The sequence below is a fragment of the Anser anser genome, assembly GCF_964211835.1.
Source record: "Anser anser genome assembly, chromosome: 1".
Taxonomy (NCBI): Eukaryota; Metazoa; Chordata; class Aves; order Anseriformes; family Anatidae; genus Anser; species Anser anser.
The window spans coordinates 86,851,658-86,875,752 of NC_139720.1; the positions used below are offsets into that span (position 1 = coordinate 86,851,658).

The following is a 24,095-nucleotide window of genomic DNA, read 5'->3' on the forward strand; positions in this document are numbered from 1 at the left end:
AGGTGAAAACAGGATCATTACTGATGTTGAGAAAATATGCTTGCAATTTCTTATTTAATGATAAATAAAAGCACTACTCCTAGGAAGCACTACTCCTAGGAATAAATGTCTGTAAGTGTAATATTGAACAAATAGTTATGCTCTCACCACACAGATCATATTTGTTTACAGTAACTGCAAGAAACAGAGTACTAAGCCTCATTGTGGCTTTACACTTATGGAAATCAATAGTGCAAAATTAAGTTTGCCCTGTAACAAACTAGATGTCAGTTGGCAAGTTCTCTGACACAGAGTGCCAAGCAATGGCATCCCTCCAGAGGGCATGTCCACAGCCCTAGACCACAGATCTGCACCTTGAATCCCACACAGTGGGTGACTGATGGCATTTCCTTTGGGCTCCATGTCCTCAGGGTGCCTGTACAGCATCTGCATCACTGGGTGATGTTAACTTCTGCTCAATTGATTCCACCACAGGGGAACCATTAACTCCTCTCCTCACCACCATAAGAGCTGAGCGTACTTTTCTTGCACTTTTGCCACAACATAAAAATTAATAACAAGCACAGCAGAGCAGGACTGAATCAAAACACTTCCACACAGGACACCTGGGAGGAACTGAGACTGAGAACAAGGCATTGAAGTTTGCCTGTTTTGTTCAGAGAAGCCCTAGAGCAAGTCAAGCACTGGACTGCTGTGCCCTGAGGATGGTTTGGGTGCTGCCTTGCTGTAAAGTTCATTCTTCCCCACTAGGGTAGCAGTGGACATTTTGGTAATTTATAGTGGCTGGCAGACTCCATGGAAAGGAATAGGGAACACTAAATCTCTGACCTAGACTCTCACATAAGCTTAGCCTTCCCATTAATTAAGGTACTAGGCTGCAGTTGACATACCCTCATTTTTTTAAGGCATGAGAGACCAGAAAGGTCCTTTTAGAGTAGAAGGGCAGCACAGCAGTAGCAAATTAAAATTGCATTGCAGCTTTTGAGTAAGCACTTCATCTGTATGTTACACAGCACATCCACCTGGCCAGATAAATTTTATAATAAATTACTACTGACTTGTCTTTATGTACTTCCAAATCTAACTATAAGAAGGGAAAGCAGCAAAAGTCTCTTCACTTTTTTTTTTTTTTTTTAATTTCAAATCAGTATCTGTTCTTGAAGAACACAGAGCTCTTTAAGGATACTGTGCTGGTCCAGAAAGCTATGTGAGAACATCAACTGGCCCTATCTTCATTAGCCGTAGGGTCTAGTCTCCTATAAACAGATTTGCTTCCATTTAAAGGGAAGAAAAATAAATCTATTTTATCTCTAAATAAAAGAAACAAAATCTATAAACTTACTGGTTGGCTGCCAAAAATCTGTAAATAGCATGAGCCACTAAATGTAGCCATGAACTTAATCTTTCATCTGCAAAGTAGTTTCAAAGCCTCCACTTTCTTAAATGTCATTTCAATAGGCTGTTTGGTACAGGTCATTCTTCCTTCCCTGCGGTAGCTTGGCTTTCGCTGTTCTAATGAATAGCTTCTGCCTGAAGGAGTTTGCTTTCAGCTGTCCTCTGCGGAACAAGGTGCCAACCAGGAAAGCAGACCCAAAGCTCATATTGTTCTACACACTCAGTGCCCTCTCCCCCACTCGGTGCTGCTACTACCTCCTGCCATGCCTGAGCAAGTGACTGCAATAAATAGATATTATCCATAAAAAGAATTGAGAAGCATCTTTCCTGCTATCTGACCCTTTATAATAAACTTACTAGCCATATTTATGAAGATTTGATTATCTCAGGCTATTATCAGCTGAAAACTGTTTCTTTACTGAGTGCTTTTTTCCCCCTTACAGAATACATCACTTCAAACAGCCAAAACTGTGCCCAACTAATGTCTGCAAATTTATAGTCTGTTAATGTAAATCACACATATTTGCGAGTTAAGTTCTATCAAAACTGTCCTAAAAGACAAAACTGTCCTGAAAAACATATGCTGTCCTTTGCTACAACTAAAACAAAACTGAAGTTACATTCGCTTTGAAGACCATACATAAAAACTGATGCCCAAATCTGTCTAGTAAAAGCAGACCCTGACTTGATCAGAATCTGATCTACTATAAGAAAACATAGGGGCACATTTCCCCTTACATTATTCTGAGATATTTAAATTTATGAAAAGCTATTTATGACAACAACCAATGGCTTCCTAGAGCCGGTACACACCGCGTCAAGCAAAGAATAGCATTTCTATGGCAACTGTTTCCTCACATTTCAAAAATGGGTGAACAAGAAGCACTCATCCTCTTCTATGTTTTTCATTTCCTTAGTAGTATCTTGTCTTTCCATTCACCTAGCTCTTTATAACCAAGGTAGGAAAAGGACACTTTTTGGTTAAGCTCTGTAGAAGTTGCTGGCTGCTTGGCCTTTTGGTTGTTAAAGCTCTGTATCAACAGAGCCAGAAGATCTGTGTTATTATTCCTGCTTCTGCTACTGACCCATGGCAAGGCACAGCCAGCTATAAATTAAAGCACTGTCATTTGCCTAGGACATCAGTCTGCCAAGGATGACAAACTGGGCACAGACCACTTTATCAGTGCTGGAAGCCTACCAAACAAAACCAGGCGCCGCCACCACCCTGGGCTGGCTGCTCCACCAACCAAGGGAGAAAGGAGTCTGGTGCACATGGCTCATCCCAGCACAGCAGCTGCTATTGTCCCTGCCCTGGTGGAAGCAGCCTGGTTGTCCTCTGGCTTTCCAGCCCAGCTCAGTTCCTCCCCCCTACACCTCCCCTTCACCCTCGAGGCAGCATTAGTCACATTTCTTCCCACGCTTCAGAGAAGATCTGAGCCAGCTCTGCCATGCCATAAGCAGCTTGCCCACTTCTGAATCCTGAATCATACCTTTACCCCAAAGGACTACTGAAAGGCATTGCTCATGTTTGTTCCACTCTTCTAATTGCTTCACTTTAGCGTCCCTCATATAACATGCAAGAAAACATTGCGTGAGAACTGGAGTCAGACAACCATAAAAGACTGAGGAACTTATGTTTTGGGAAGAAGTACACAACAGCAGCAATGCCCATGAAAGTGGCCTTCATGCTGCAGGCTTGCATATTTGTACCCATGTTTGCTGAAACTGCAGTGATCTGAATGCAGTCCAGCAGCTCAAATTTTAGAGTTTAAGGAAGAATCAAAAAGTTTATTTTTAGTAAGCAAAGCAGTCTCTGTAGTCAGGAGAGACCTGGAAATCTCTCTCCCTTTTTTTCTTCTCTCCTCCCAAATGACCACTGTAATATCCTCAGATAGAGAAAAATATTTAAAGCATTACTTGAAAACACTTTGCTCCTCCTTGAAAAAGACCACAAGCAGCTCTGTCTTATTCTGCATGTCAGACTGGATATCATGGAAAAGACAGGCAAACAGCACTATTCAACCATTTTGATTTTCAACGTCTTTTGTGATAAATGTTCAAACTTTTACAGTTTCTAATACTGAAACTTGTCATTCACAACCCCCACGTTTCTTTATGCTTTGTTCTGAACACAAAATATGTAATTTCATGTGTTAAGGAACCTTTGCAACTCTTTCACAGAATAAGCAAGTTCTGCCTTATTTCACTTTTCCTTTGTTCAAGTTATGAATAGAGTCAGTGTCTTCAGACTTAGAAATATTGCACAGGCCTGCTCTAAACCTTAGCGTGCACTGAGATGGAGTTTGCTTTCCAGAACTTGCTTCCCTGCCCAGACCACCCTATAATGTCAGTCAGAGGTGGCCAGAACAAAATTGTGCTTAGGAGAAACTGATAGTGTTTCCTAGGTAAGATTTCCTCCTAGCCCTGATCAGGTTGATTTTTCAAGACGCAGTGCTATCACTTCTACACTTGGAGTGGGACCGTATACACCTTGTCCCACTACTACATCTCTGTGGAGTCACGAGGTGAATTCTCAATTTTCAGCAACTGTACCCTTGAATGAGACATGTCCCACAGTCAATTTGCTGTGTATTACATGAACCCTATTATCAGCTTTAGACAGTATTTTTGTACTTGGGTTTAATCGGCTTATTACTGAAAATGTCATTTTAAAATAGTTATTTTAAATATTTCCACTAGACATCTAATGGATCAGCTAAACAGGTAGTCCATTGAATAGAAAAATAAAATAAAATCAAGACAGTAAAACATGCTTGCTTCGCAAATTTCTCCACTGATTTGTCCTTAAGGATAACTTGCTTTATATATGCACACAAAGTCTTTCTAATAATTTCACTTTCCCCATCATTTAACATTAGCTGTAAGCTCATACTCATTACATCTATGAAATTGTCCATACTTTAATACTTTCCAACAAAAATTCATGTAACAAGTCACGTCACTGATGCTCTAAAAACAGCTATATTTGTTACAAAAAAGCATAAAACAAATATTTGTTGCCGCACTACTACTGTTTTGCGCAGTACCATTACACTAATCAGCAGCTTTCTTGTATAAATTAGTTTTATAGGATTCAAAACAGAATAAGATAATTGACAAATTGATATTCTATTAACAAATCAATGTTATTTTTGCATAACTGACATATTTCTGTTGCAGAAAACCTTGCTCATCCATCCTGCACTGTAGCATCCCAGACAGGATTTAGGGGCCTAGACTCTCCTCCAGGGAGAAGAAGGTCAAGAGATGACCTGCATCATTCTCAGCTCTTAAATTCAAAAGGGATTCGTAGAAAATGAATACAACAAAGTTGATCCCTGCTCCAATGTGGTTATACGTCACTCAATTGTTGGCACTCGAGGACAGACAGCTCTGAACATGTATGTGAAGAAACTAGGCAGTTCAGGAAGACTTGAGCAAGGGATCATGCTCAGGCACAGTGGGGTGGGCAAAGATACTCTGAAGCATGAAACTGCCTATGTTTCTGTGTGTACAAGTCTTAGAAAACCCTTACAAATTCTTTTTAAACACATAATAATTGCAGAGTAACTACCAGAGTTCCCCTCCCCATATATAATGCCATAATTGCAGTGTAGGAGCTTGAAGGCTTATGGGATATCATTTTGGGGACTGGTTAATGGAATAGAAGCACTCATAGTTTTACTTGAAAATGAAGAAAAGTCTTTTATTTGTCAGCATTATCAAAATTGTTAACATGCAGGAAATATTATGGTCTTCTATTAAAACAATGCTTCCAAATAGCCTAATAGTTGTAACCTTTAAATCCTAATCTAAGTCTAAAGAAGGAGCAGAAAGTCACAATAAATTGCCAGACAGCATTTTGAGATTGTGCAACTGAATGCACAAGGCTGCACTACTCTGATAATGAAGGGGGTGAAAGCTTGATAAGTATTTGCTAAGCAAATGAAGTTTCAACAATCCCCTCTTCCAAGTGGTAAAACATTCACTATAATCATGAATCTGCCAAGAAACTTTAAACCAGTCAAGTGGATGCTTCCTGCAGATAAAGTTATAAAATATTTCTACCAGAATTGAGGCATAAAATTATAGAAATCATTGCTTGATTCAATACATTTTACACAGAATTAAGAAAATGAGTCTATCTGATCTGAAACCGGGAAGCCAGTCTAGCAGCATAAATAACAGCCCAAAGGAGCTTCTCCAAATTATCCATGTATCACTTTGGAGGAACGATGTGAAAGTTATTTCAAATAACTCCTAATAGATTCAGTGTTGGAACAGTGTTGTAACCAAAACCTATATTGTGAGGATGACCCTGAACTGACCATATCAGACCCTGCCCAGGTCCAGTAGACATTGATGCCATCCCGGAGACAACGCAGGCAGAGTGGATGGGTACCAGTGGTTGCCGATGGCATGGAATATTGTACCAGATGTGTAATAAACTCTCAGAATTCCTGTCAGCAACGTGGGAGGGAACACACAGTGACTTTTGTGCAGGGTGCCCAGCCCAAGCAGTGGGGGTCCCATCTTTGGCTCCAGGTGTCCCTTTCAGGCTGTGTAGTTTCCTCACTACCCCCTGAAACCTCTCCTGCTACTGCCTAGGGCCTTCCAGTGCTACTAGAATAGACACCTATCCCTTTCTTCAAGTTTTTATTTTTTATACATGTGCATACACACGTGCACACATTATTTTTGTATACATACATAGTGTTTGCATCTATGCTTACTTCAAAGTTACAGACAAGGAGCAAACACCTCACAGTTTAAGTTCTCTGCCTCCAAATGCCCAGGTCTCTCTAGTGATCCCCAATACTCACATATCTGCTGCAATTTCCTTTGAGATAAACTTCTTTCATCCCAGAAGAAATTAATTAAAATGCTGAGACTTTTCATTTAGGACACTTTCTAATTAAGCTACCAATCTTTAAAGCTTCTGACTTCTGAGACTCATTGTTCTTTGCACAAGATGAGGAGGCAGTCACAATTCATTGTCTTTATAGAGACATATTAGTTTAAAAAAAAAAAAAGCTTGCAATTTCATCTCCTTGAAATTAGAAATGCTTGTGCAGTTTAATATAGGGAAATAGCAAGACTGCTATGTAAGACACCTGCCCTCAGCACATCCCGCTGTCCATGGCATGTTTTAAAAAGGTGTGCTGAAGCATACAAATCTTTTGAGATTTTAATTACAGTGTTGTAGACTCTAAAATTTCTTTAGTTCCATACATTGGGCCATTACCTCACAGCTCAGATTTTCATATTCTCACTTATGAGGAACTGATTAATACGAATCGGATAAAAGCCAAGTAGCACCATATACTGTTTTCCAATTAGAAGACAGAATGAGAGTTTTAATGTCAAAAGGATTACAGGAAAGCACCTACTTTATAAGCAAGGAGTTCAAAGACTGAATGCAATGAAGCCTTAGATCCCTATTGCCTGTCCACTGAGTTCCCTTTTACAAGGATATAAAGGTAAATGGTAAAGCCCTATGGGATAAATTCCCCACGAGAAATGATCCCAATATTAACATCATAATTTTATCTGTAGCACGTCATGATTTAGAAACAACCCGAAGGACAAGCTCATCCTGAAAAATATTTCTTGCACGCCTTTGCTCTGCTAGTTAACTTCAATGATGAAGCCTTACAAACCTGAGATCCCCATAGCTTTTAAAAACTTCTACAAACTTCCTGGACCACCAAGTAACGCTACTATACATATGATAAATGTTCTGTTTGAAAATTTCTCTCTCAACTTTTTATTATTGGTATAGTTTGGTCAGGATCCATTTCCTCTAGCTCTAGAGATCCACACTGCAGATTTCTATATCTGAATTCGTCTTCCTAAGCTCTGTTTATAATCAGTTGGGAGAAATAAGCACCTTCAGGCACAATTCATCTGACCCAAATGAAACATCTACTTCAGGATGAGAACAATTTTGCCCTAGAGATGAGATGACTGTTTCTGTGCAGGGCAACAATTCAGGGTTAGATGGCTGCAATTAGTCAAATCAATTCCACCATTTGTGTTTTAAAGCATTTTTTCCCCCAAGATTGCTTCCCCATTTTGACAACAATGTATTGAAATTTTATACAATAATAAGGGGAAGTTTTTAATGATAGCATGTTATAGAGGTCACCCTCTAAAGAGCTGTTCTCATTTTAAGAGCAATTCCCAACAGAAGGAAATCATCAGTTTGCTCTAATTAATGTGGCTGAACATGTGTACTAAAACCATCTTCCTCCATTCTCCACCCTCACGTTCAATAACTTGACAGGATACTTCATGCTCTTAGGTGCCTATTTCAATTTGAAACACTCTCTGAATAGCACTTGTAGCTAATTGATTTGTTTTAATTTACTTTCACCCTACTATCTAATATTCCAGCTTGGTATTTTTTAAATTCTGAATGCAGCAGAAGGCCTGCCTGTAAGAAAAGCTTTTCTGAGCTTCTCCCAAGGGGCTTTCAAGCCACAGATCATGGACAAAGATGCAATGGGAGTACATACATCTACAGCCATGCTAGAGGCGCACAAGACAGATATCATTCCCACCCATTTCCTGGGTGATAAGATTTAATCCTTTTTACCAGTGCAGACAATGAGACAGGGTGCTAGTCAATGCTTGCTCCTTTGGGATTTACAATATGGGTGGCTTCTAGGGGCATTTCTCTCAAGCTTTTGGGGTATTTCTAGAAGAAAACACAGAGTGGTCTCTTTGGGAGCTAACTGACTTTCCAAGTCCCACATCTATTACATTTAGTGTCATTAGTACAGAAGCAGACTCAGCTGTTATTTCATCCATCCACTCAAGCGAGGTATACCACTGTGTTAAAATAAATATCAACTGGACATTTCTCCAGTATCAGGAGCTTAACTCTAGGGATAGCTTTCCTCAAACAAAGTGAAAAAGCCAGGTTCCTGCTATTTTTATCTTTCATCCAGCCTCTGCAAAGACAGACAGGCTTACTCAGTGTAAAACATGGAGATAAACCTCCTCCCAAGAGAGGAAGATGCCAGTGTTAACTGTGCTTTTAGACAGTCTACCAACTACTTTTGTTTCCTGAGCTTCATGTGCATAATTTGATTGCTGAGGCACCACATGCACTAAGAACAATGCCAGATTCCTTTGTGGCTCATCTACAAACACCTGGCATAGATAACCCACACAGAACAGGATTAGTGGTGCCTCATCTGGTACTGGGTCATCTGCCAACCTCGTCAGAAAATCTCTTTTCTCTGGTCCCTCTTCTTTCAAACAATACCTCTTACCAACAGCATAGAAATCAGATACGTCTGATATATATCAGATATATATCTATATATATCATATATAGAGAGAGAGCATCATACAGTTTGATTTTTGAGTCATCCTGCGTGTAGCCAGGAGTTGGACTTGATGGTCCTTGAGGGCCCCTTCCAGCTCAGGATATTCCATTATTCTGTGTCATGGTTTGGCTTCAGCCATCTCAAGTGGAGGTAGGACTGACTTTCTAGTAAAGTGCCAGGTTAACTTGACAAGGAGGAGAACCTGACCCTTTGAGGCACAGTTATTTTCAGCCACACACTAGTTCCTCGAAAATTAGTTTCTTACTAGAGATAGTAAGATTTGGGAAGAAATCTAACAAAAAGTATCCTTCATGAATACATCCTCAGGTTACATCATTTTATGTAAAAGACTTTCAACCTGCATCTCTGCTTCAGATAAAGGAAGACTCAAGGACCTCCTTCTTTTTATTATTAAACAAATCAAATAGTATTTACTCATATAATTTTTCCAATGGCTTTATTTGGAGAGAAGTTTACAGCTGTTAACCAGCTAAATGGCCTTTAATTAAGACAGTCTGTTCTCCTGTTCCACTAGGAACTAATTACCACAGCCTTATTCAAGGCATGACAAATATTTTTATTTGCCATGTCTGAATCTGTAGTCTTTGAAGTTTACGGCACATAAACTTAGTTGGGCCTTCCTCAGAGGAGACATCTTTTGTCAGGGTAACTGGAATGGACCAATCAGCAAGTTCAGTGTTTGATTTCAATGCATCCTGCACCTCCAAAGTTTCTAAGCACTGAAGCTTTAGGAGAGCAGGCATTTTCTAACTGCCTGAACAAATGGCTGGGAAACAAAGTGCCTAGGCTCCAGCTCTAGCTAGCCCCTTCAAAACCTCATTTATATCAATCCATCTATAGTTCCACACCTGAGTGAAATAATAAGTTTTAAGAATTGTTCCAAGATGGCAAACATTATAAATGCAAAGCATCATTAAGAATAGTAAGCCATTCTTAACAGTAAGTTCATTGTCTTGAAGGGCTTTTCAGCAACCTTGATGCCCATTATATTTCCACCCAGTTCTCCAGGCTTAATAAATATCCCAGAGTTTTCAGTATTCTCCATGACATTCACAAGGCCAGCACTGTGCTTTCTCCAACAAAATAAGTCCTCAAAAAGTTTAAGCAAAAGCTAACAGGAACATCAGTAACTTTTTAGCACACTTAGGCTGGGCTTCTACCTTGCAGTTCAGAAGCACTGGATGTGAAAAAAAATCAAGTCTCCTACCTAGGAGGCACATCTGAAATGATTTGATGCTGAGTTCTCTACTGTAGAGTTAATGGACAATGCTCATTGCTCAGACTCCTTGGAGACCGTACGAAGATGGGCATGGGAAATGTAACCGACTCACTGCTGCCAATTGGTACGGATGGGGAAAGAGAGCCTGATGGGAGCATTTGGTCAAATTGCATGGAAAGACATCCTAAAAGCTGTATGAAACAGAGGTATGAACTCTAGACTTGTCCTCAAAGACAGAGAGGGACTTGGAACTACAAATGAGCGAAAGTACTTAGTTTACCTCTCCTGGAGCAATCAGTCATACATTTGCACATTGCTTTTCAGTTAAAGCTAAAACCAAAAACTTGGCTTTAGCTTCACTGTCTTCATAGTACACAAGGAAAGAAATGGGAGGGAATGTTCGGCTTCTGTGTTGCTAATATTACCAAACAACTGAAAGGTTACTTAAAAAAATAGAAATGTCATGTACAAAATGGCAATCTAGATGATCAAACACAAAATCTGAATAATTAAAGGTGTGCATAGATGACTTTTCTATTGCCACTCATTATTATTACTATTGTAATTCCACGTACAGAAAGAAGAGCTATACCTCCTTTGTAGAAAAGGTTTATTTGATTAACTCCATACCTAAGGTGGGAAAATTACAGTAGTACTGCCTAGAGGAACAGAGGCACTGTTAAGACTATATATCTGTTTCATTGTATATTCACAATTCCTGACACAGTGTTTGCAATATAGCAGATGAGGGAAATGCTATTAAATGACTGTTCTGTTAAATCTCCACAACTTGAGACACTTAAGTATAACTTATTTCCCAAGAGCAAGGTTGATACTCAATTGCTTTAAATAATTAACACTAAATATCCTTTAAAGATATACAGGAAGTCAACAAGATGTCAAGAAATTGGTTCTTTATCCTGTTTCATGGGGTCTAGACCATTTATACAAGCTTTTCTCTGGTCATAAACAGAACTTCAGGAAAAATAAGTAATTGATTCTACACCCTTTGGCTAGAGTTAATAACTATAGGCAGTCTTTATCTTTTCAAACAATTCTCCTGCATATGACTACAGCAATAGCATTAGAAGCTTCTTTATAGCTGGTAAAATGTAATTTTAAATGACACAAAACTAAGTCCAGGAGGAGGTATTCGGATTCCTCACCCCCTTAGAAGTGAATCATTAAATCTCTAGCAACTGGAGCGTACATATAGGAATAATAATATCCTGACTGAAGAGGACACGGGATTTGAACGTGCCTTTAATGTTCTGATCAAATGGTCTTAAAGGGCAGTAGATTATTAAATGAAAAGTGAAACCCTGAAACAGCAAAAATTGCAGACTGACATTTTTACTACAGTCAGAAGAAAGTTCCTGTGCTCAGTCTTTTTTTTGATAGATAAATGATCCAAATATTGCTTCTCCCAGGAGTCCCAAGCAACATTTGGAATGATCTTAAAGGCAATTACTTTTTAGTCTGCGTGCTCTGAGACTACACATATAAATATTTAATAGCACAGCTTAAGGAAACTTTTCAAAGGCAATTGCCTTTCCTGTGACACACCTTTTGCTGTTTTTACATAACTGCTTTTAAAGCAAAAGTGCAGCAATCATCATCTATAGAAAACTGAGAATATTAAGAAGACCTATTCCCATATGCAAGTCATTGCAATTTATACCATCATTTTTAATATGAACCTGCAATGCAGCCAATACATGCAGCTGAAGAAGCCTGAAGAATAATGACTGCTGTCATTATTCTTATACAATGACACTGGAACATATAGTTGCACTCAAAAAACCTAATACTTCAGCTTCAGTTTCAGACTGGAAAATAACTCCCGTGCCATGGAATCAAGCAAATAAAAAGGCCCCTGCTACCGATTTCCTAAACGGATGTCTCTTCTCAACAATTATACTGCAGACTTTTTTTTTAACACAATGCCTCCAATGACACAGCTGAGCTTCCTTCTAAGGCATACTTCTTACCCACACAAAAATTCAAGAAAGCACACTCTCAGTAGCTGAATAAAAGGTCACAAGTGACTCTTCTCTACTCTTACACATTAGCAAAAGAACAGCCTCCAAGACAACGACCCCCTGGTACTTTTAGTCTGGACAATACCCTTCCCATGGATATTCTGTATTAACTGTCATAGTAGCAAAAGATTTTTAATGACATTATGCCAGAAAAAAAAAAAATTCTACATTATCAAGAAACAATCAGTTCTTTCCTTAACAACTTTTAAAGCTATCAGTCCTTAACCCTTGGTTGTGTAACTGTTCAGCAAGACAGGGAAAGACACGTGATACTGTCAGTGACCCAGGAAAAGGAGCCTCAGGTGGAACACATTTATTTCACTAGGTGGAAGGAAATTTCTAGGGAAGACAGGCTGAGGAATAGTCACCTTGTGCTCAAAACGCCAGATACATTTGAGGGAATAAAATAGCCCCTCTCATCACATACAGCAGATTTAGCTATCCCACCAGGAGAGGATGAGAGGAGGAGAAAGAAGGATCTGCTGTTTTTCTGAATACAGATCTGCTAATAACAGTCCCCCGAGGCTCCAGCTGTTCCCCTCAGGTTTGGCGCAGAGAACCAAACTTGTAATAATCACTCATCCTTACAAGGTTACCTTGAGCAACATGTACACATTTGTCCGTGCTAACTGTAAACACTGAGCATCGTCACTCTGCAGCACCACATTCTGGGGACCATTAGCAACATTCCTCACTGCAGCAGCTGAGCAACCTCTGATGAAACTAAATGGCTCTGATTAAACTGGTCCACAGTTGGACCAGAGGAAGAACAACTGTGAGCTGTAACAGATTATTTGAACAAGATACTTTCTAGCCTCAGCACATTTTATTCCGTACTTTAATACTTCAATTCCAAGACCATCAGCATAGCTGACAGTTTTCAATATCTCAATGAAGCACAAGTATGTTGTGTCTATTTTGCACACAGAGAACTATCTCCAGAGTTTAACCCAACTGATCTATTTCTTAAGCCTAAAGAGGTACATATTGCCACGGTGGGCTAAAGTGGGTGGAGGCAAGCCAGCAAAAGGGGCAGCCAAGTTCACTGCTTCATGCAGGGGCAATTCCTTTTGCCATGCTTTACACACATGAACTCCAGCTTCATGGAGAAAGAGCAGTCTTTTGGCAGAAGTCATGCTGCTTCAATTGAAATGGATAACAGTTCATACTTAAAAATATACATATAATGGTAGAGATAAGTAATTTTATTTATAAATATACTCAGTTTATTTTTACATTTCTCTCCCTGAACTAGAAGACAGGTGTACAGCCTAAGAAAGATGCTGGGGATATAGCTGACTATGCCATCCCTACAGGACTGTTGCAATAAACCCATAGTGCATGTCTATTGCAACATGAATACATTGGGTTACGCACAAGATCCATCTACCAGGAAAGCCTGCATCTGGAAGAGGGCAGGTTGTGTGTCAAAGGGAAGACATAGTTAGCCAAGGAGGGAGTTGACTTACTGAGGTGACTTACATTCTGCCCAGAGAACTGCATCTCCATCCCACCTACTGCTGCACATTATTCCATGACAATAAATTCATCCTCTGTATTTATGAAACCTCTGCTACTAAACAATAAAACCCCTGCTAAGAAGAAGCCATAAAGTGCTGCTGGAAAGGGGCTGTTCAAGGGCATGGTGTTGGCTCTTTTTTTTTTTTCCTAGTTAATTTTCTGTGCTGCCAATGGAAAGCTATCACCAGCTCCATCGTACTTGCTGGATGTTGCTGCAGAAGCAAAGAATCATCTGCATAAAAAGCATGCTTAATTTTTGCTATCCAACCATCCAACTTCAACACTGCTTTCTACAGGAAAAACAATTCTCTGTTAATAACTGCTGAAGTCAGAAGCCAACATAAAAGCAGCAGATATTTAAAAAAAAAAAAAAAACACAAAAACACAGACTATGTCAGGCCCAATTATCTAAATTAAAATCTTTATCCATTTCAATGTAATAAGAACATAAACCTACTGATCCCATTAAATGCAGCTGAAACACATCTTACAGCAATGTTTTTCATCATAACATAAGGTTAATCTAATGATCCTGTACTATATTTGATGGTTTTTTTTGTTGTTGTTGAGTTGTTGGGGTTTTTTTTGGTCAGGTTTGGTTTTGTTTTTCTTCTTACTTCAATGTTCTGCATTTACTTTCCATGTTATATCTCTTCTCCAACTGAGATATATGAGAAACCTTCACTTAAAGGTCTACAACATTTCAACTGCTGGCTGAAAATAGTACGGAAGCAAGTATTTTCAGAGAATTTTTGCTTCCTAAGCTGCTGTCTTAACTGATATGTTTTCTGAAAATTCTTATGCTGTTTTTTATAGTTCTTAATTAAAATTTGTTTTTAGGTTAGTTGATTCATAAATGGTTATACCTATGAGGTTTTCTCCCATGCAGTGCTGCTTTCTAGTGAATTGAGAGCATTGACAGTCAACATTGTGGCCAAACCAAGTCATATTGGAGTAATCAAAAGATAAATAAATATAGGCGCAATATTAACAAAATGTTAATCCCGATCCAGCAGATTCAAAGATTTTAGGACATTACTAGCTGCATGGCCTAAATTAGCTACACTAATATGTCTTCTAATGGAGAGGGGGGAAAAAAAAATCAGAAACAGAGAGAACAAAGTGACTGGAATAAATTACTTGCAGAAGGAAGTACTGTGATTACATGCCTGGTCTAATGCAATCTATTTGAGTTACCAGAAAGGATAATAGATGTTGCAGTAGAGGTAAAGTAACAACAAACCCAGCATCTGCGGCTAATGGTTCTGGAACTTTTCATCCCCAAAACCTGGAGGCAAACACCTACAGAACAGACAGGGCTTCAAAGTAAATACAATATATTTATTTCTTCAGATGCTGGGAACTACATTAATTTTCTGTTCCAACTGCTTTTCCTAACACAGCAAGTTAGGCAAGCAAAAAGCTGATTCATGTGCCCTGTTAGATTGACCAAGTACATTTTTATGCTGGCTTCATACCCTGGTTGTATAAATAAATGGACATAAAAAGTTACAGTAGCTCTCAGCCAAATCAGCCAGGAAGAAGCTCCACTGGCTCTGTTATCCAAGATTTCACTTTCTGTTCAAACTCCCTCTCTTGTCTTTTCAAAAATAATTTCAAGAGGGCAAAGAAAATAGAATTTAAAAAAAAAAAAAAAGCATGCTCCAAAAGAACTATGGCACTAGTTTAGCTCTATGGCATTTTTTAGGAATGGCTGCACCGCATATATCACAAACATATAAAACAAACATATCACAAAGGTGCTGTGATAGGTCCATTTAAAATTAGACTGTCGTCAGCCAGTAATTTGGCTATTTCTCTTCAGCCTTGCTAGTTTTACTTGAAGCCATAGATACTTTGGTCAAGTGATTAGAGAAGACACTTTCTTTCTAGATGTGTATATCTAGAACCGTACCTTTTTAAGAAAACCTAAATACTGGGACTATGCAGGGAAACATTTCATATATATGACCTGGCTACATTCTAATAATTGAGAATCAAGAAATAAAAAGGTAAAAGAACCCCAAAACGTAATGACATCATTGAGAGTCTAGAAGTGGGGAAAAATGAAATTAGAAAAAGGGACTACACAAATGTGAAGACTTGACTGAATCTGTTCACTGCTTCTTTCCAGGGGACTTAACATTAAAAAATTCTTCAGCTTCAAAGAGTAAAAACTCATTTTGAACATGAAGAAAACAGTTTTCAACATGTTCTTAAAATATAAAACATTGAAACGATGAACAAAAATAGGACGCAATATATACGCTTACATGCATAAGTGCATCCAATGTAAAATTATATTATATTTTTAATTACTTGTCCACAGTATGTTACTGATAAAAGCCCCTCTCCAGAAATTTTGGAAGCTTCAAAGAGTAAAACGGAAGAGGAATTTTAGCAGAGAGATTCAAAGTTATCATTTGATCTTTTTCAATCTCCTGGTAGAAAAACAGTTCATCATGCTATAGTTCTGAGCTAAATCCAACAACTTACTGACGCTTGCTGATGTGAGAGGTCAGCTGTAAGCACCCCAGGGAAAAGAATTCAGGATTTCCAGAAGTGCTAGGTACAAGGGTGCTCTGTTACATAGCAAACAAGACAGATGATACAGAAGCAATGTCTTGCCTTTCATTTTTTCCAGGCTTCTTCTAGTCTCTGAAGATTAGTACACTTTGCCTCTGTCCTTTACTAATACTTTTTAACCATGTTATTTTGTGAAAGCACTTCTTATTTTCTTTCTCTCTCTCAGAAACTACAGGAACCACAGACAGCATGCCATCCCTGAGAATGCATTGCAAGTTTTTGAACTCTCCTAAAGCAGCTCAGAATAATGATGTGCTTTCTATGGATTTGGGCAAATAGGGAAAATCAGTTTGATGCTTCTATTCACCACCAGAAAAATATTACATGTTGTCATCTGATCAAAAATATATATATTTTTATAAAGAAGTGCTGTAAAATACCTTTTAGTAAATAGCCCTTGTGAAATGTTTTGAAGTATATTGCTAGTGTACACCAACATTACAAATAAATATTCTTACCATACGAAAAGACAAATTTTCTTAGCATACAACCTAAGGAGAAAAGAGCTGCTTAAATTATCACTTCTTTAAATTGGTATTATAATCTAAAAGACAGCTTTGCTCAGCCATCTTTTGAAGTTGCATACATCTTGCATACATCTTAGGAAACAAACAGCTGAAGTATTGTCTACAAGCATCCCTAGCATAAAGTAGCATCTTAACTTCCCTGCAGTACTAAAGGTTTTCATAATTGCAAAGTTATGATTTAAAAGTTCTTAGAAAACCAACATCAATAGATTCTCAAGGGAGGGGAAAATAATACAAAAAAAAAAAAACTTTGAAATTTTGTTTGGAAATAAGTTTCTTAGGATTATCATTTAAGAGTTTTACAAGTTTTATCAATTAGAAGTCTGGGGGGGCATTTGAAGCTGGATAATCTTGTTAGACAACAGCCGTCTGTACTGAATTCCTGGGACAACAATAAGGCTGTTTTTCATAATTAATTCTGATTCATCTGCTTTAATTTGAAGAAGCCATTCACAGTCATCTGTGCTGTATGTCAAGTGTCACAACTACATCAGAATTATGCAAAGAAAAAAGCTGTGTGTGACAGTCTGTTATTTTCCTATCAGAAATGAAAGCGAGTTCACAAAGTGTTAGAGAGCTTAAGACCCTATTTAGTAATCAAAGTGTCTGCAACAGGAGACCTGACGGATCCAGAAAGCTTCCTGGGAAAGGTATATCTTTCTGGATTTGGAGTCAACACATTTTAACACTGTCCTGCTGCTCTGAGTGTTCTTGAAAGCGTTGTACCCCTGAAGATAGGCCCAAGGCCAAAGACTTCCAGGAATTATTCAACAAGCCATGATGCCAGCTGACCACAGAGACAGCCACTCCCTGCCAAAATGTAATGCAGAAAGCCCTGTCCTGAGTGCCGTGGGCCAGCTCCAGACCCGCTCTGACCTGGGCATGGCACCAGGCTGCTCCAGCAGCATCCCCCCACCTCCTCGCCCCAGCAGCCCCGTGCTCTAAGTCAGCACAACAGCTCACCCAGAGACAGCACAGAAACCCCCAAAGCAGGCTTCCACTGCACCGCATGGACAAGCTAAGTGGCATCCTGGCTCTTGAGATGTTACTGCATTTGCATACACTTGATGTGATTGAATGGCAGTGTGTGATATATACACACACAAGTACTGTGCAGGAGGTGCTCCCACACCCCTCTTCTTCTTTCTCAGGCTCTCCCTCCAGCTTCCCAGCTTGATTCACTCTCACTAGCCTCCCCCATTCCCATAGCTCTCCTATCCACACTTCTGATTTTATACAAGGTGTACCAGAACTTGTGTTTCAAATGCTGGTAATTCTAACATAGAACATGCTATAATGCAATAACAAACTGAAGTAGGGAGAAAGGCACCCTTGAGAGTCTCAGAGTATTTGGAAACTGCGGAAAGGAGGAGAGCTAAAGCCCACTCTTCACTAGACAAGCTTTGCCAGAATGGCTGCATCCCATGTCCTCAGGCACAACTGTTTTACGCCAGCCTGAAACAAATGCTTTTTACCATTAGAGCTTCTGCCAATGCGCTGAGTGAACTAAACTCTTCTGGCTAAAACATTCAGTTGTATCCATTGAATTGCCTCCACACAGGAACAAGAACCAGCACTGTGGCACCCCATGCAGAGCACAGCAAAAGTCATGTCCTTTTCAGTACAGAGCTAAGTCTTAAGACACAGAATCTGGATTTTGAAAAGATGGCCCCCAACCTAAATGCTCACAGTAGGTGACCAAATCAATCTTAGCAGAAATATCTAGGGGGAAACAAATGCAATGCTAGTTAGAAAGCATCAGTCTCAGCTATCTAATAAAACTTTGCTACTTCACCAGGTAAAGAGTCTCTATTTTCCTATGAAGGAATCTAATAGCTTGGATTTCCACGGGTTGACACAGAGCCACCGCAGCGTGTGGTTTTGAGTCCACTGCAAGTCAGCGTGAGCACAGTAACCCAAGCCAGCCTGCCTTGTGGGCAGTTAGTTACTTCTGAAATGAAAACCCCTGGGGACATTCCCAGATTGAGATCTTGCCCAACAGCTCCACTTGCTAAGCAAGTTATCTCAAGACTTCCCCAGTCTTCCACCTGCCCATTCCAAGCTCCACCTATGCTCTCAAAGTTCCTTTTTTCACACTAAGCTTTTGTGATCTTCAGCCTACGAGATGATCAGATGACAACCAGAATAAAGGCAGATGACATCAGATGACGTGACAAAAAAAAAAAAAAAGTGCAGTCTTCACAAGAATAAAAAATAGGCAAAGTGCAGAGATGAGATGGCAGATTGTGTGAATTTTGGCATCTCTCCAAATTGCAAGCAATTAACCACAGATTTTACTGTTCTTGTGTCATGCAGAAACCCTGCTGCAGAGGAGCACACCGACCTGTCACATTCACTCCACTTCCACCTAACACCTCTGAGGCCATTTTTTCCTCCAAGTTGTCCTGGTAAGCACACAGCAGAAAAAGAAATATCCTAATGCTGGCCCAGGTGATAATTTGAAAATTGGGTTTTCTTATTTTGCTGATCTTTTCCAGACGCATTTGAAGATAGACTGTTTTCTTACTGTCCAGGAGTAAACAAGGCAGTTTCTTCCAGCTCATTGAAAGTTTTCAGAGTTTATACAGAAAAATATGTTAGATAAAACCCACCTCTCTACTACGACTAGAAAAGGCTAAAGCAATGCTTCCGAGAATCAGAAACTCCCATGAGCTCCAACTATCAAATGTGACTAATTGGATTAAGACAAACTCCCAAGGAACTAAGACAAAAGGTACACATATTAACCTAGAGGTCAGGTAACAGGATTCATTCCATCAAAATGTTTATTAACCAAAATGCATTCAGTTAATTATTTTATTAATAATTATTTTTATTTTTTAAATAAAAGTATATTTTTCCCTCCAGATTTTTCAGGTTGGCAGGCCTTTAGTAGACTTTTTCCACCCCTCAAAGATGAGCCCCTTTTTGTAATAGGTTTGCAGAGGTGGGTGTATCGATGAAAAAGGTTTCTGACTTCTAACTGCATGCATGTGTTCTCTGAGGGCCAGCAAAGAACACTTGGCCCCAAAGCATAAGGATGAGTGGGAAGTGGGAGAAACAAGGCTGTGTTTTATTACCATTCAAAGGAAGTAAAGCTACCTCTTAATCTCCTTGCTCCAACACTGCTTTATCATTCCTGCAGGCTTCAAGCCCTTATCTGAAGGGCAGTGTTTTGAAATATAAGCACAGCTATTCTCTGTTTTCACCTTGCAGCACAAATTTAATTGATGATCGTTAAAGAAAGCCACTCCTGCACAGCATAAAATTCTGTGATTCTTTGATTCATTGCCAAACCAAATAAAAACTCAAAACAAAATAAACAAAAAAACCTTGCTTTTCCTTCCACAGAATTGAAAAAAAGTTTAAACATCCTTTCCTAATATAGAAAACTTTTGGTTGAATCGAACCTTTCAGACTGTTATATGCAAAATAAATTAAAGATATGGGGAATCCTAGCTTGGACCCTGAACACACACACAAGGAGACACGCATCTCTAAGGACAGTATGTTGACAATACAGGAATTTGTCTGTCTGTACAGAGTACTTGTGGGTTTTGCCCAGTGGAGAGCTCACACAGGACGATGGGATGCCCAGACACTCTTTTGTTTCTCTCAGATGTTTATTTACACGGCTTCCACAGGGACTGTTGTCCAGGCCCTGGATCTCCCAGACCTGGGACTCTTCCAGACCATACAGGATATGAGAGACAGCTACACCCAGACCACTGCCCTGAGAGGTCTGAACTGTGGAGTCAGATCAGCCTCAAAGAGGAAAGGAAACTGAGCCCTGCAGTCTAATGAACTACAAAAAATGAATCACTGCCATCTCCTCTGGCAGTATTATGAATATAGGTCTGTTTTTTTCCGCTTTCTTCAGCCAAAATGATCAAATTCAGAACAGGTTCACAGTCCAGCTACCAACAACTGAAGCTACATTTGGGAGGCATGTTTACTGTTTTATATAAGCAAGCCTGTCATGCTGTAGACCATGTCATTCTTGCTGTTCCTCCTTCCTCACTCCCAGAGTGCTCGCTGGGAAGCTGGCTTGCCTTTCCCCTCCCCATCCCCCTCAGCTAGATTAAAACAGATGGCAGAGGGACATGAAATAAAGAGCAAACACAGATGAGTGACTAATTTTCCAAAAGGAGACAAAAAAAAAAAAAAAACTCAACTTCAACACCCGAAGCAGCAAGGAATGCATAATTACTTTGTGAACATCATTCTTCCATATAAGCAAATGCAGCAGTTGCCACGCTATGATGACAATAAGCAGGGGAGGTATCCTCCAGGCAGGCTTGACAAGCAGCAACAGACTATGCTGCAATCCAACGGATGCAAGTAGAGAACATGGCAAACGCCTGGAGGAGAGCATTACAGACTAACTCCACCTAGGTAGCAACCCTGCTTCCCAGGCAGGTTTTGCTGAGCACTCTGCTCAGTTACCTGGCTGAGATGAAAGCTAGCTCTGGGGGTACCTCCCCAGGAACTGCCTTTGAAATGGGACACCTGTGAATCCCTCTTTGTGGGGTTGTCACTTTGGGGCTTGAAGAGTCTGGTGTTTTACAGGCTGGAAAACGTGGAGCAACTGGTAATGCTGGTGGAGTAGCAAAGCGAGGACCACAGCCTTCTGGAGGGAGACGTGGCAAAGGGATCACAGCCAGCATGCTGGAGTTCTTGTGGCCTCAATAGGAAACATGAAGGTGAGTTGATGACAACAGGGAGGTGAGGACAGGAGCTATCGCAGGGCTTCACTTTGCCCCTTTGCCAGAGGTTACTGCTTTCACTTCGGCTCTCAGGGAGTTGGTGCTGCATCTCTCTGAGAAGCACCCAGAGGCACAGGGCAAGTTCTGCTTCGCTGGCAGCTTGAACAAGCCCTCAGACTTTACATTTCAGCTGCTTCCGTGGAAACACTACCTCCATCCTGTTGACTTTGGTCCAGGAGCAATAAGATTACTTAGGAGGCATCTGGGATGGTAACTTTCAGGGCTAAGTCTGTCAGAGTTTGTCATTTTAACCATTTGGGATTATTTCTGTTGGCTGAAAGAATTTAAAGAGCTGTCCAGAAAACTAAAGCAAGCATCATCTTTGTTGTGCCTGACACGAAGCATACTGCAGCGTATCATTCTGCCAACACAGGGACTTTTAGATTGGTAACATGGCTAAGAAAAGCATCAGATGCAGGTTTACTGTGCAAGTTCTGTGTGTTGCATTCAAGGACTTTTCTTTACCATTTTCTAACAAATCAGAGCTCCTGCACTCAGACAATAAATGGCTTTGTGCATCTCTAAGCTGGAGGCACATATCCTCCAGGATTCTGAGATTTGTTTCCTTCACGTGTTATATTGCTATTCAGGGCATGCTGCAAAGCCTATTTATTTACCTGTGCTTCTCCCGAGAGGGTAGTTGGTAGGCAGAATTTTGTATTATCTTTAGTTGATATTAGTTCAATTGATTTATCTGCAGTTTTGTAGTTATTTGTGGTCTGTGTTTCTAGAAATGGGTCTGTTGTGACCTTCTATAAGGAGAAATGATAAATAACTCCAGTTAACAGAGACTCAAGCAGCAAAATCTAAACATCTTTTCAGTTATTCCTCTACCTCACCAATACATTTCAGGTCCAGAATGTGCTCAGTCCCATGAACTGAGACAGCATGATCCAAAACAGAGACTCTAAAGCATTACTTCAGCACGCACATGTGATTGTTTGCTGACAGATGAAGGACTGGAAATAACTCTACCCTGTAATTATGGACACGGATACAGCTCTTAAAAAAGAGGGAAAAAGTGGGGGAAGGAGGAGGTAAGTTTTCAGCCATTTTAGAATATCTGGCAGCACACCAAGATTTAAATATTTTAAAGTTGTGGCTTAGCAGGGGGAGGTACATCTACAGCAAGCATATAGCAATGCAGATCAGGTATGGCAGCCTTGAGATTTCTGTTTCTTCTTTCAAACTGCTGATGGACTTTTACTTTGCATTCCAGGGATGGCAATGTTTACTACAGGTTTGCAGCAGCTGCCTTCAGCCAGCAAGTAACTCCTCTTACACACCAGCCAGTCACCCCTACTTCATTTTAGGGGATGCACTGTAGCTCTGGGAGCCTTAGGAAGAGTTAAGGGAAGAATAGATTTTAAGGACAGGCACTAAAAATCAAATGAGAGTGTTCCTCTTTCTTTCTCAGCTGGTGAGGCTTCAGAGTTTGGGCTCAACAAAGCACATATCCACCACCAAATCTGGTAGGAGTTCATCCTCTTTAAACAGATTTGTTTAATTCAAAAGAGTATTTCCTTCTGCTCAAATTTAATGTGATGGATCACTACTAAGCTAATTATCATTAGCATACAACGTGGTTGGTATCTAAAGACAGTGACAGCCATATCAGGAAGAATTTTTACAAGCTCATAAATACTGCTTTTGGAAGAAATTTTAGCTCTCAAGCAATTCTGGTACTTACAGCTGCCTTATTCTATGGTTATTTTAGTCTTACCTCTAATTTCTGGCTAGCCTGTGCATGTGATAAAAACAAGATGGCTGAATGCAAGCACAGAGCCTTCCCTCTCATCAGGAAAATATATTTGTAGGATCAGTTTCCATTAAGGCAAGAAAGCTGGGCCTTTTTAACTGGCTTACTGATTAGTTTGGCCAATAAAGCAAGGAATCCCACTAGCAGGTGAAATGCTTCATCATTTCAAAGCCAGCTGGAGCCTGTTAAGTGAGAGGAGATGGCCAGGATCTTTCTATGTCACTGGCACAACTTTGTATTAACTCAATGGAGTCAAGAGGACAGCCTGGCAGTGCAAACACTGCTACTGTTTTCTGGAGTATTTTAAGTATCCTCAGTTCAGTTAGTTGCTCATTTTGCTTCCTGAACTCTACTTCTGCTATTGGTGATGACATTTTAAACTAAACATGTTTTGGTAAGGACCCCACATGTACAGAAAACAAGCAAACACCCCCGAAATATACTCAGAAAACTTGTATGCAAAAAGCAGTAATTAAACTCTAATCATCAAGTTTTCTCCCTGACAGTGCTTACAGCAGTTTAAAAAAAGCCAGACACGAAATAAAATAAAATAAAATAAAATAAAATAAAATAAAATAAAATAAAATAAAAACTCCAGCAGCTGTAAGCTAATAGTTCAAGTTAAATTCAGGACCAAAAACAGTAGGCTCATGACACCTTTCCCAAAGGCATTCCCAGCCATGTTTCTCCAGCAACTGGAGAAAATTCAAACTACTTCCCAAGATTAGGCAAAGGCAGAGGCGTGCTGTTTTCTAAACCTACCAGGACAGACTGATGCTACTGAACAAGAGCAATTTAATTATTCTTCTGTAAATCTCAGACATAAATGGGTGTTTATGGGTTTAATACACGCACACATGCTCCTACAAAACTGAGGAGAGCAAACAGCATTCTTTATTCTGTGAATTGCCAATGGAAAAAT

At 39.7% G+C, this 24,095-nt stretch overlaps 1 protein-coding gene across 10 annotated transcripts in view; it reads left to right on the plus strand.

Annotated features, from left to right (window-relative positions):
- Positions 1 to 24,095, plus strand: part of HTR1F (5-hydroxytryptamine receptor 1F) — a 120,717-nt gene that overhangs the window by 83,828 nt on the left and 12,794 nt on the right. For 5 of the 10 annotated variants that reach the window (XR_014574125.1, XM_083805831.1, XM_083805829.1 and 2 more), the window contains 3 exons: positions 18,965 to 19,056; positions 21,218 to 21,351; positions 22,267 to 22,451. The gene's annotated coding sequence lies outside the window, so the exon portion shown is untranslated. Of the gene's footprint in view, positions 1 to 1,769; positions 10,179 to 18,964; positions 19,057 to 21,217; positions 21,352 to 22,266; positions 22,452 to 24,095 lie in introns of those variants that run through there. The other 5 variants (XR_014574124.1, XM_083805835.1, XM_083805830.1 and 2 more) reach the window with 2 other exon arrangements.